This window comes from Gymnoscopelus microlampas (assembly GCF_963454915.1).
Source record: "Gymnoscopelus microlampas genome assembly, chromosome: 15".
Lineage (NCBI taxonomy): Eukaryota > Metazoa > Chordata > Actinopteri > Myctophiformes > Myctophidae > Gymnoscopelus > Gymnoscopelus microlampas.
The window spans coordinates 21,758,750-21,770,766 of NC_139952.1; the positions used below are offsets into that span (position 1 = coordinate 21,758,750).

Genomic DNA, 12,017 nt, shown 5'->3' on the forward strand with positions numbered 1-12,017 from the left:
GGGTGGGGGGGGGGGGGTCAATGGATGACAAGTAGAGGGGAGAGCAGGAAGGGATTATGGGGCCTGAACTGTTGATAAGGAGTTTTCACATATAATTTCATAACATTACCCTCACCCCAGTCCCCTGGGTTTTGCACTTCATTACCAAGATGGAACGAGGGATTGAATAGTAATATATTGAATGGTAATGGGTTGAATTTGAATGAAACACATAATGATAGTTCCTAGAGGACGGCGAAATGAACCCGCCGACTGGACCTGCCCGCTAAACAATAACTGCTGGAGAACATTTTAAAATCTCATCCAAGGGACACTTCTGGGAGGACATGAACCTGTTACTGTATACGTTAAGAGGATTTATGTGTCGTTCGATAGAGATAATCAGCGTTTAAGCCATTTGCCAACACATAGATTGTGACGCAACAATCTTTTTTAGGAGAAGTACATTTACCGCAGAATGCTCCCCCGCAGCATGAGTCAGGACTTGAAAAGGGTGACGGTGTGATTTCAATGCAGCGTTATTAAAATACATACGGTACGCAGGGGCGTTTGGTAAATGAAAAATGGAATGGCACACTGTTATTCTAGTTTTTTAAATAGTGGTAGATTTAAATAGACCCGATGAAAGTGGATGTCTACACCAGTTTTTCCTCATAATAGGGTCTGGGGACCATCAGGGATCTTTTGGGGTGGGGGAGGGGGATATCCAGGGTGTCCCAAGCTAAATAATTGATAGTTAGGAACCAAATGGACCCTTACTGGTCTGTAACTCTGGGAGTGTACAAATGGGAGTTATGGGGGTACCTGGCCTATAATGCTTACCCCCCCAGGGTCCAAGGACCCCAAGGGTCCTTGAAATTATAAAGTCTACATCACTGGTTATTTCTACTATGAATCAGTTGTGGAGTCCTAAAAGGGGGATACACAAATACACAATGTTCAATGAAATTTTAATAACTAGGAAATGTGCTTCTGGCAGAATGTTGCTTTTGGAATGGCTCGCAATTGAAAGATTGGAATCAGACTCAATTTGGGCTTTTGATCCCTTCCTTTAAGTAAAAGCAATTAGCATCTCTCTTAAATTTACTCGGTGCTCTTTCAAAATAACAAAACGCTTCTCAAGCGTGCTGTTATTGATGAACTAAACTAAGCACACACAGTTCTCCCCCTTATTCCTATAGACACGCACGCACGCACGCACGCACGCAGGCAGGCGCGCGCTCGTTCCTTAGAATGCCAGGACACATCATGGTCCTGCAGGCTGAGGGGTGCCTCGGGGATACGGGCGCCACTGCTCCTCAGATATTTTAGATAATTGAACAAATTATGCACGCTTGTTGTGTCGCCAGGGCCCGCATGGCTCCCAGCATTAAGCGCCTTCCCTTATGCCTTTTATTCATTGTGAAAGTTGTTCTTATCTCATCTCTGGTTTTGCCACGCAGCCACCATTAGTCACCAGGAAGACCTGCCTTAGGCTACGCTCTTCCACCAGCCAGAGCAACCGACCATGAGAAATATCACTGTCTCTGTGTGTGTGTGTGTGTGTGTGTGTGTGTGTGTGTGTGTGTGTGTGTGTATACTTGTGAGGGCCAAATGTCCCCACAAGTGTAGTAGAATTTTAGAGATAGACAATGTGAGGCCAAGAAAAAAGGGTTTGTTTTGTGTCTGAAAGAATATAAGATTCAGGCTTGATTTATACTCAGTTGTACGCTGCTGATGTGGTTTTTTAGATTCCTTTCGTAGATACGCGACTGGTTGTGCACGTGTGGGCAGGTTGCATTTCATCGCTGTATCTCGCTTGTATCTCCATGATTTATCTTTTTTATTTTGTTTTATCAATCAATGCCCCATTTTATACTTCATCATATGACGGTGTAAATCTACCAGTGCTCAACATGTCTTATCACAAACCGTTGTGAGTTTATAGATCTGATATTATTCTATATATATATATTTTTTTTTTAATCTTTAAAATGTTCAACTACTGTACCTGCCCAAAATACGGACGCCAGGTTGCAAGTGGCTACGTCTGTCTGTGTTTCTTTATATATATATATAAAAATGAGAATATTTAAAGGTGAGAGAGAGGTGTGAAAGGAGAGAGAGAGAGAGAGAGAGAGAGAGAGAGAGAGAGAGAGAGAGAGAGAGAGAGAGAGAGAGAGAGAGAGAGAGAGAGAGAGAGAGAGAGAGAGAGAGAGAGAGAGAGAGAGAGAGAGAGAGAGAGAGAGAGAGAGAGAGAGAGAGAGAGAGAGAGAGAGAGAGAGAGAGAGAGAGAGAGAGAGAGAGAGAGAGAGAGAGCTTTCCACCTGGCAGCAACGATTTACTGGTTGGTTTGATAATGCCCATTTAGTGCCCATGTTGTTGTTATTTTTTTGAATAGGGTATAGATCCCTGTTGGCCAATGAGGAGGTAAAAGCACAGCATCAGCTTTGGAGCTTGTTAGAGCAGTGGCTCACAAACCTTTTAGCTCAAGACCCAAAAGAGAAATTAGACGTTTGCCCGGGACCCAAACTAGTGAAACTAGAATGTCTACAAGCTCACACGTGGCGCCGCGTTGCGAGCTTGTGGATCTGCTATTTTCACTACTTCTTAAATGGTTTTTTTTAATGTATTTATGGAAATTATTAGATTTTTGGATTTTATTTATGGAATACTTGTTGGAATTGTGGTTGACTTTTTTTGTTTAAAATTTTGTAAATCTTTTGAAATATATATATAAATATTTAAACACGCTGTCATCGAGCGAATAATGTTTTTTTCAGCAACTAGCAGTTGCTACATCAATTTGTCTATTAATCAGAATTCCCCTGTGAACAACGCAGGCACTTAACAACTTCAGTTTCACTTTATTTTTATTTATAGTGCAACATCACCCCAAGGGGTCTCTGTGCACTTCACAAGTCATACAACAAAAAAGCAGTAGCAAAGAAACACAGTAAAATGTGCCAGCACGTATGGTCAAACAATTACCATGCGGCAGTGCACAGCTGAGAAATGTACAGATCAGCAAAAAAGAAAATTTACGACACAGTGTTTAAAACCACAGGGTAAGAAGAGGTGGTCATAACAATGAATTCAATAAAACTAGGGGGAACCGTAATGCAAGGAAAAAAAGATGGGTTTTCAGTCTAGATTTAAAAATGTCCAAAGAGTCGGCATCTCTATAACAGCTGGAGCATTCCAGAGACAGGGGGCACGGTGTGTGAATGCTCTGCCCCCAACCTTTTTTTGAATTATATTTTGTGACCAGCATCCTGGGAAGCGTGGTGGTCGTCCAGGGATGTATGGTCCTACTAAACTGGACATGTAGGATGGAGTCCATTTAAGTCTTCATATAGGTGAGGAGCAGCAACCCTAATGATAGAGTCGCCGATAAGTAGCGCAGTGGGAGGGGGGGTGGAATGGGCGTATGGGGGTGCGACGTGGGGGGTGCAATTGTGATGAGGATCCAGTGCGGCGGGGGGGGGGTTTCTGCAATGGCTCATTCCCAGGTGTTGCACAGTGTGGGAGGGGTAGACTTCTTCAATGGCTGATGCCCAGAGAGATCCTCCGAGTGGCGTTTAACAGCCGTTTTCAACATTGTGTGGCGGACCTTCTGGCTAGTGGTGGACGAGCTGGCCGGGAATAACGGGGGTGACAGTGAGCAGTTGGATTTTTTAATATTGCTACTTTAACTTATAGCTACACTATGTAGCTTTCCTCTTCTACTTCTAACACTAACCCAAAATTACATTTTATTCATAAAAAAAAACGTACTGTACATAGAGCGGCTTTAAAGGTAGGGTAAGTGATATTTTTTGGTTAAAACAAAAAGTATTTTGTTAAAAGGTTAAAGCACTATATTCTGATAGTAATCATTGCCATATTGTTTGTTCAGCTCTCCAGCTCTTTATTAAACAGAAAATACATTTTTCGGTAGGTGTCAAAATCTCAGCCAATCAGGAGAAAGTACTGATTTTTAAGCTTCATTTTTATAGTGTTCCAGTTCCAATTTTGCCTGCTCATTTCTTATTGTCATCACTTCCAATTTCACTTGTTTAATCTATATCCTGATTGAGTTCTCTATCCTGATTGGATAAAATTGGAAATGAAACTGAAACGAAAATGCATTTTCTGTTTATAAAGAGCTGGAGAGACAGGAGACTCCTTTTACTGAACAAACACTCTATAGCAATGAGTACTATCAGAATATAGAGCTATTTAACACTTATCTTAACCAAAAAAAATCATTTACCCTACCTTTAAGTAGAACAAAAACAACTTTTTTTATTCTGAGACGTTTGTGTCTATAAAGACATATCCAAAAGGGATGCCATGCAGAGTTAATGTGGTTAACATGCTAAACCTACAGATGAATGTCACGAATAAATAACCCTGAATGTCTCTACAGTCTTTACATCCAGACTAACAAGGGATTAAACTCTGATGCTAAAGGGAGCAGTAGAGCAAATGCTGTATAGTACTGAACAGATTTTTAACACTGTACAAAATATCTCGGCATAAAATAGTAATGGGTGCCATTAGCCATGGCCAGTGGACAAGAAACATTTATTGAACTTTAAAAATTCATATGGAATCACAGGGCCAACTCATGCTGGTGGCTGGCTGCATTATTTAAGACAATGTCTATAGCCCGGCGGAGGGTCGCCGAGCAAAGAACCGAGGTGATGAATGTCCTCTTGTCATCGCTTCAAAATACTGCTACATGGTTTTTATTTCTATTGATGTATGTTCAATTCAGTAAACAGTTAACCTGGCGTGCCTAATCTGGGCATGTCATTAGGCGAACTAAGAAAGGATGTGGATCTTGCTGATCCACATAGAAACGTTGTGTCTCAAATGTACTGTAGATCTCCGACTTAGACTTCATCTGATTGTGACCGTCCTGTGACATCATAACAAAAAGAAGGGGGATTGCAACTGACTTTGACAATGCTCCAACTTTATTCACAGCAGCAACAGCCTGTGATATCATATCAGTCATCCATGTAGTCAGGTGACGATGATGTGCCTAAGACGTCTGACTCCAAATTTGGGTTTCAACGCAATCACAGCCCCATTGACTTAGTAAGTAAGATAGATATTTCAGAAAGTATAAAACATGTGGGGTAAAAAAATAAATTTGGAGGTACTTCTGTGGCCTACTCACAGACCAGTGGTTTGCTAGACTAGCGACAGACAGACAGACACGCACGCATGCACGCACGCACACACACACACACACACACACACACGCATGCACGCACGCACGCACGCACGCCGTTCATCTACTTTCGCTTGAGTAATGTTTGTAAGTTAGATGGAATTCTTTGACAGGGAATGTTTCAAAATGTGTGTACTGTGTATACAGACACGCATTTATAAACACTCTTCTCTACTCTGGGTCAGGTTCTGTCAGATTTTGTCTACGAAACAGCACATTATAGATAACCGTCTTTGATTGATCTCTGGAGTTTCTGTAGGCAGTAGCACAAGAGTTTAAACTGAATAGTCAGAACAAATACCCCACACACGTTATCTGAAAGGGAACCATCATGAGAATCAAAGGTGTTTGTGATTGATGGAGTTATTTTGATTGATCATAATTTGTCTAGTGCCCTTAACCTGCTTTAAATGTCAAATTAATATAATGCTGTCATATTGGCCTAAACTCTGTCATGTACTATTCTGCTATTTCTCTGTCTATGCAAGGTCAAACTAGCTACAGGCGTTCTGTGGCTATCAGTTGTTTTAAGAACACTGTATCTCGGTGTTCTCTGCGCTAACAATTCCTTCAGCGCCACTGAAGTCATCACTGACCAGTGACAGGTCAGACCCGAGGTCAACGTGTTGTTCGAGACATGTGGACGCTGTTTGTTCAAAGATAAACTGTCACACCATCTTCATCATCTTCATCATCTACCATCATCATCCTCATCTGACGACGACGTAATCATCACTATCCACCAATAGATGTATCTTCAATGATGTCATATGTTTATGTTACTGGACGCTGTTAAAGTCCAGTGCTTTCTCTGTTTAAAGGGGAGAGAGACGACGACCGATGATGCGTGAACCTGCTGATACTGTAACCTTCCATTACTCTCTCTCTCTGAATACAAGATATTTCACTACATCCAATGGCTGCCTGTGTCCTGAGTCTGGTTTTTCTTTGTCGCCTTTGAAAGTTACCGGTACTTATATACATACTGATGTGATGTTCTGCCATGCAAAAGTATCTATATATTTGGTTGATAAGGAAAAATAACAGCTCTAACAATTGGTCCGATCGATGCCGGATATGGTTGAAACAGGGTGGACGAGGGGAACTGAGCTATTGACCGGAACTGTACGGTCAGAGTCTCTTCCCCTGGCAGACCATGTTTTAATCCGTATCAAACGAACCAGCCTTGGGTGTAACGATGTATTACTTCTATTCAGATGAAGGTTATCTTTGAACAGTATCACATTTTTTATTTATTTATTTTGTTTTGGACCTGGACGCGATCGCTGGACCTTTGGACTTGACCCTCGACATGTCTCAAATTCCACATGGTCCAGCCATCGGAGTCAGGATCCCTGAACCATTGATTCGGTATGTATATCTTTTTATTTTATTTTACCATGGTCCAGTGATTGGGATCTCACGTAACTTCTCCATGTGAACCTTGATCTGATGAGTATACCTTTTTATTTATTTTATGTTATTGTCTTTACCGAACGATTTGTCTCATAATTATCAGCCTGTTTTTAAATTACTGTTTAACACAGCTCCGCCAGGGAGTCAGTCAAGTAAAAATGTTTTATCACCTGGGAGGACATTCCTAATGTCTCATAAATGATCCTCTTATTTAGAATACAGTGGTCTTTATTTAGGTTGTTTTCTGTATATATATATTGATCACCACCAGACACATCCTCAACGTTTTTTACATCAGCTGTTACTTAACACTAGAGGTGGGAGGGGGTTGTCTGTGTGGTGCCTATATGATATGTATACTATTTATCGTTGTCATAATGTACTCATTTTTCCTTCTATACTGATATTTGACCTAAGTGGGTTAATGTTCTAGTCTACTGATAGACAGGCATAATACGTCCACCTTATCGGGTCTCATATCAGCTCACAGTCCGTCCGTCCGTCCGTCCGTCCGTGTAATTCAGAAACTTCTGCTTCGGCCCGAGTCCGTTTGAAGTTTGTGTTTTACTTACTTTGTCAGTACATTTTTTTGTTTGTTTGTTTTGTCTTATATGGTTTGTTAAATATATATATTTTTTTCTCTGTGATTTCTTCTGTCATCAGTCAAAGTTATATATATTGAACACAGACCGGTTTTATGTTGACCACTGTTAAACCATCCATCCATTTAATATATTGAGCTTTAAACAATACGTTTTAAATGCCTTAATAATACATTTTATATTCCTTTGAACCAGTGAATATATTTTGCCTTAATCCTAAGTTTGAAAATTCCAAGTTTTAAATTCTTTTAAATATTTTTAATATAATTTAAACTAATAAGTAGCCTATACTGAACCCAGTCAGTAAAATATTTCTCATTCCAAATTTAGTTTATCGCTACCATATCTAGGTTCGGTATGTCTGTGTGTATTAATGAACGATTGTTTTTTTGTTCTCTCTATCTCTCTCTCTCTCTCTGTGTGGATCCGCCAGTGTGTGAGTGCGAGGGAGTGAGAGAGCGTAAGGTGAAAGTTTCTATCTCTCTTATCTTTTCTATGTGTGTGAGCGATTCAGCTATGCAGGCATGCGTGAATGAATGCGTTTGTCTGTCTTGCTCGTTCTCTAACAATTTTAGTCCAAATTTCAGTCATTCTCCGGTCAGTTAAAATTAGTTTACCACTCTGGTCTCTAAAACTTCATTTCCCATAATTCCTTACAGGAAGTGTTAGTTCTCGTAATCCTAACTGCCACGTTGCTTGGCAACGACCTAACCTCCTCCATTGTTCAACTTCATTCAACCCATCTCAGTTAAATTAACCCTAATACGATTCAATATGTTCTAATATCAATATTGGAAAAAATTAACTATAATATTAAGTTTATTATGAAGTCATTTTGAATTATTTTAAAAAGTTTTGAAAATATTTTATCATTTTAACTTAAGATTTTTTTGAGCTGGTAGATCTGCTCTTTTTGAAAGTTTTAATTTCCATTTATTTTGGTGAACTTTACCTAAACTCTAATATACTCTTCAGAACAAAGATGTTTATTCCTTATTTTTCATTGTTATATTTTAATTTTAAATATTTTAATTATAACTTAAAAAAAAAAAAAAAAAAAAAAAATGTTTTTTTTTTCATTTTTTTCTTTTGATTTTCAGTTTGATTTTTTTTCTTTCTCATCAACAGATTCATCCTCTGACACACACTATATTACAGATATATCGGTGTCAAATAGAGGGGAGTTTGATGAATGATTCGATTTAAATGTTTAATGCTTTGTTTGTCTTTGTTTCATTTTAGAACGAGAATGTAAGCCACTCCATTAATCCAATTCCTGGACAACAATAATGTCACAATACCTGCTAATTGTGACATACAGGGCTAAAACTTTAATTTTATTCCAAACTGTTTTAAACTCTGTTTCATACTATAGTCAACTGTAGGTCTCATGCCAAACAGTAAATTTGATTTCCATCTATCTTACAGATTTCAACTAATGTCTTGGATAGATGTTTGATGCCCCCATGCCTACATGATGCAATCGTGAAGTATTTCTTGAGTTTTAAGACCATTCCACGTGAGTTTTTCCCTAAATAAAGTGTAAAGTGATGTAATAAATACAGGTATCAGGAGTGTATTGTTCCAGTCTCAAATACTTGGACCTACAGGTCAACTTGTTAAATAAAGCACTGGACCGCAGCTTCAAAACGAGGAGGGTAACTTTTCTATTCCTGGACATGCACAGAATCGGATCGGACACGTAGGTGTCTTGTCAGATTTCAATTTGAAATTGTCAGACTGGCCAGTTGTCTCTCACTCTATCTCTAAGCTGCCAATGTCATTAACGGTGCTGAAAATTGATTAATCTAAACATGTTTTGAAAAGGTTTGTTGGGACAGTACATTAGCTGAGATTTTTTTGAATTATAATAAAGTCATTTGCAAATTGCAAGGGGAAAACTTTGTTGTGTGGTGTCTTAAAATGTCATGAAATATAACCATGTTTTGCTTCCTAATTGAATAAATAACCATTATATACAGTCCTTTTGAAGTACAATTTTGAATTAATATCTGAATAAATTATACAGTCCTTTTGAAGAAGTACAAATGTGTATGTTATCTGAATAACTAACCATTTATTTTTGCCCTTAAGTCATTGAAATCTCTGTCACAATGTTAAGTTTGCCTGTCTGTGTCTGGTTTGGTTTGAATAATGTCACAAGGTACAAGACTTGATCAACTTGCCCTTTGACCCTATCCAAATCATGATAAGATGTAGGCTTGATGGAGTTATTTTGATTGATCATAATTTGTCTAGTGCCCTTAACCTGCTTTAAATGTCAAATTAATATAATGCTGTCATATTGGCCTAAACTCTGTCATGTACTATTCTGCTATTTCTCTGTCTATGCAAGGTCAAACTAGCTACAGGCGTTCTGTGGCTATCAGTTGTTTTAAGAACACTGTATCTCGGTGTTCTCTGCGCTAACAATTCCTTCAGCGCCACTGAAGTCATCACTGACCAGTGACAGGTCAGACCCGAGGTCAACGTGTTGTTCGAGACATGTGGACGCTGTTTGTTCAAAGATAAACTGTCACACCATCTTCATCATCTTCATCATCTACCATCATCATCCTCATCTGACGACGACGTAATCATCACTATCCACCAATAGATGTATCTTCAATGATGTCATATGTTTATGTTACTGGACGCTGTTAAAGTCCAGTGCTTTCTCTGTTTAACGGCGGAGAGAGGCGACGACCGATGATGCGTGAACCTGCTGATACTGTAACCTTCCATTACTCTCTCTCTCTGAATACAAGATATTTCACTACATCCAATGGCTGCCTGTGTCCTGAGTCTGGTTTTTCTTTGTCGCCTTTGAAAGTTACCGGTACTTATATACATACTGATGTGATGTTCTGCCATGCAAAAGTATCTATATATTTGGTTGATAAGGAAAAATAACAGCTCTAACAGTGATGAAAAGGCAAATCTTGGAAAAATGAACAAACAAAACGGGTCGTGCCGCCTTGGGGAACGAAAGTGGCACAGATACATGACTTTTCAATTTACTTGTTCACTTACTCCACCAGTTACAATCACCACCCCACAGGTGCCGATATAAGGAACAGGAAAAGCTTTCAATCTGTGCAGCGCCTTCCTCCCCAAGCAAACGCCTTAGACCCTAACACCGTTAAGAGGGTCCATGTAAGAACACATTGGGCACTGGGCCAAGGCTTTCAGGCATCACTTAAGACCGACTCTGTGGATGCTATTAGATGATGGATACCAATTTTCAATTTCAAGCCTTGTTGTTTTGATGGCACATATCCAGAGGTGAGCGTTAGGATTCCGCATGCAGAAAAAAAGCACTTTGTCTCATGAGCAATTGTCAAGCAAAATAACGTTTTATTTTTGCTTTGAAATGCCATCGTAATCCCTGTCGACTGTTCTTTTGAAGAGAACACAGGCGAAAACTTTGAAGTGATGGAAATTATGCTCACACGACAAGGACAGTGATGCATCCATGTTCTTCCATACCACAATGCAAGGAATGAAATATGTTGTTGTCAAGACATTGGTTTTGTATTTTGGTTGGAAATGACTAAGCCAGTCTACTGCTGACCTTCACCCATCTGAAATGCCTGACTTATACTTAGTTAAGCAGTGCTTAACTGCAACGTTTTGTGAGCTTTTAGATTGTCTATTATCGCTGTGCGACACTCGCGCGCAACTAAGCATAACTCAGGCTTAAGTGTGTCCTGTGTCATGCTATCACTCAAAGGAGTTTCTCGCAAGCAATTACCCTGCATTCAATGACCAGCAATGTTTTTTTTTCTTCTATGAATGCCCATTCTCTCCAGGCCGTTTTTTCGTTACTTTGTGATGACAGAGAAAGCAGTCCCAGAGGAAAATCATATGAGGCCAGATGGCTGATTGCGCTATTCAATGGGAGCTTTATTACAATCAGTCTGGGCTTTGCATCTCCGACAAATTGCTGATAGGTAGACTCAAAGAGCAGGAGAGGTGAAAGGAAGAGACCTAAGGAGATGCTATCATCAATTTCCGCCACACCACCATTGAGAACTTTTAATTTGTTCAACGCGTCATTTCTGTCTACTTTTCCCCACATCCTTTCTGCTTTTGTTTACCCCTCCGTAGAACTGAAATTCGTTTTTGATTCCCTGTGATACCAAATGCAAAGAGATGGAAAGACGGATATTGTTTTGTGTACTATATGTGTCGTGGTCGTTCTCAGGGTTTGATTTGCTGGGGGGGGGGGGGGGGGGGGGGGTGTAATCCATGCCCCTGCTTTATCCCATTAAGACCTGGGACGCATCTGTGTCATTTTTAGATTTGAGCTAAAAAAGCATTATTTTACACTTTGGCGAGTGCCGCGCTACGAGCTTGTAGATCTGCTATTTTTGAAAAATCAAGAAGATTTGTGCAAATCTTTGAATATATATATTTTTAAAGCGAACATTTGTAACTCAAATCTTTGCTTCTGGGGGTCCCTGGAACAAAATATTTTGAGATGGGGGGTCCGCGGCCAACATATACATTTGGGGGTCCTTGACATTAAAAAGTTTGAAAACCACTGACATGGCAACATAAGTTTTTTCAAAAGCTGTTAAGATTTAGAAGACATTTTGTAGAATGGGAACCTCAGGCCTTAATGGGTTAAATCATGATATCCTCCTTCTGGTCATTCAGTTTTATGGCCTGTGGGTATATGTTTTATCCCTGCTACTGGTCAGATGTAGACCGTCTGATATATTTGATAATATCACAATTTAAAATGTCATACAAAAGGGGCAGCCATAGCGGAATGGAGCCTGCCTGGGAAA

The 12,017-nt window shown here is 39.6% G+C and overlaps 1 protein-coding gene across 1 annotated transcript in view; it reads left to right on the forward strand.

The window, feature by feature from the left end:
• The window catches only part of trappc3 (trafficking protein particle complex subunit 3), a 787,905-nt gene that overhangs the window by 429,271 nt on the left and 346,617 nt on the right, over positions 1 to 12,017 (forward strand). The window lies entirely within an intron of this gene.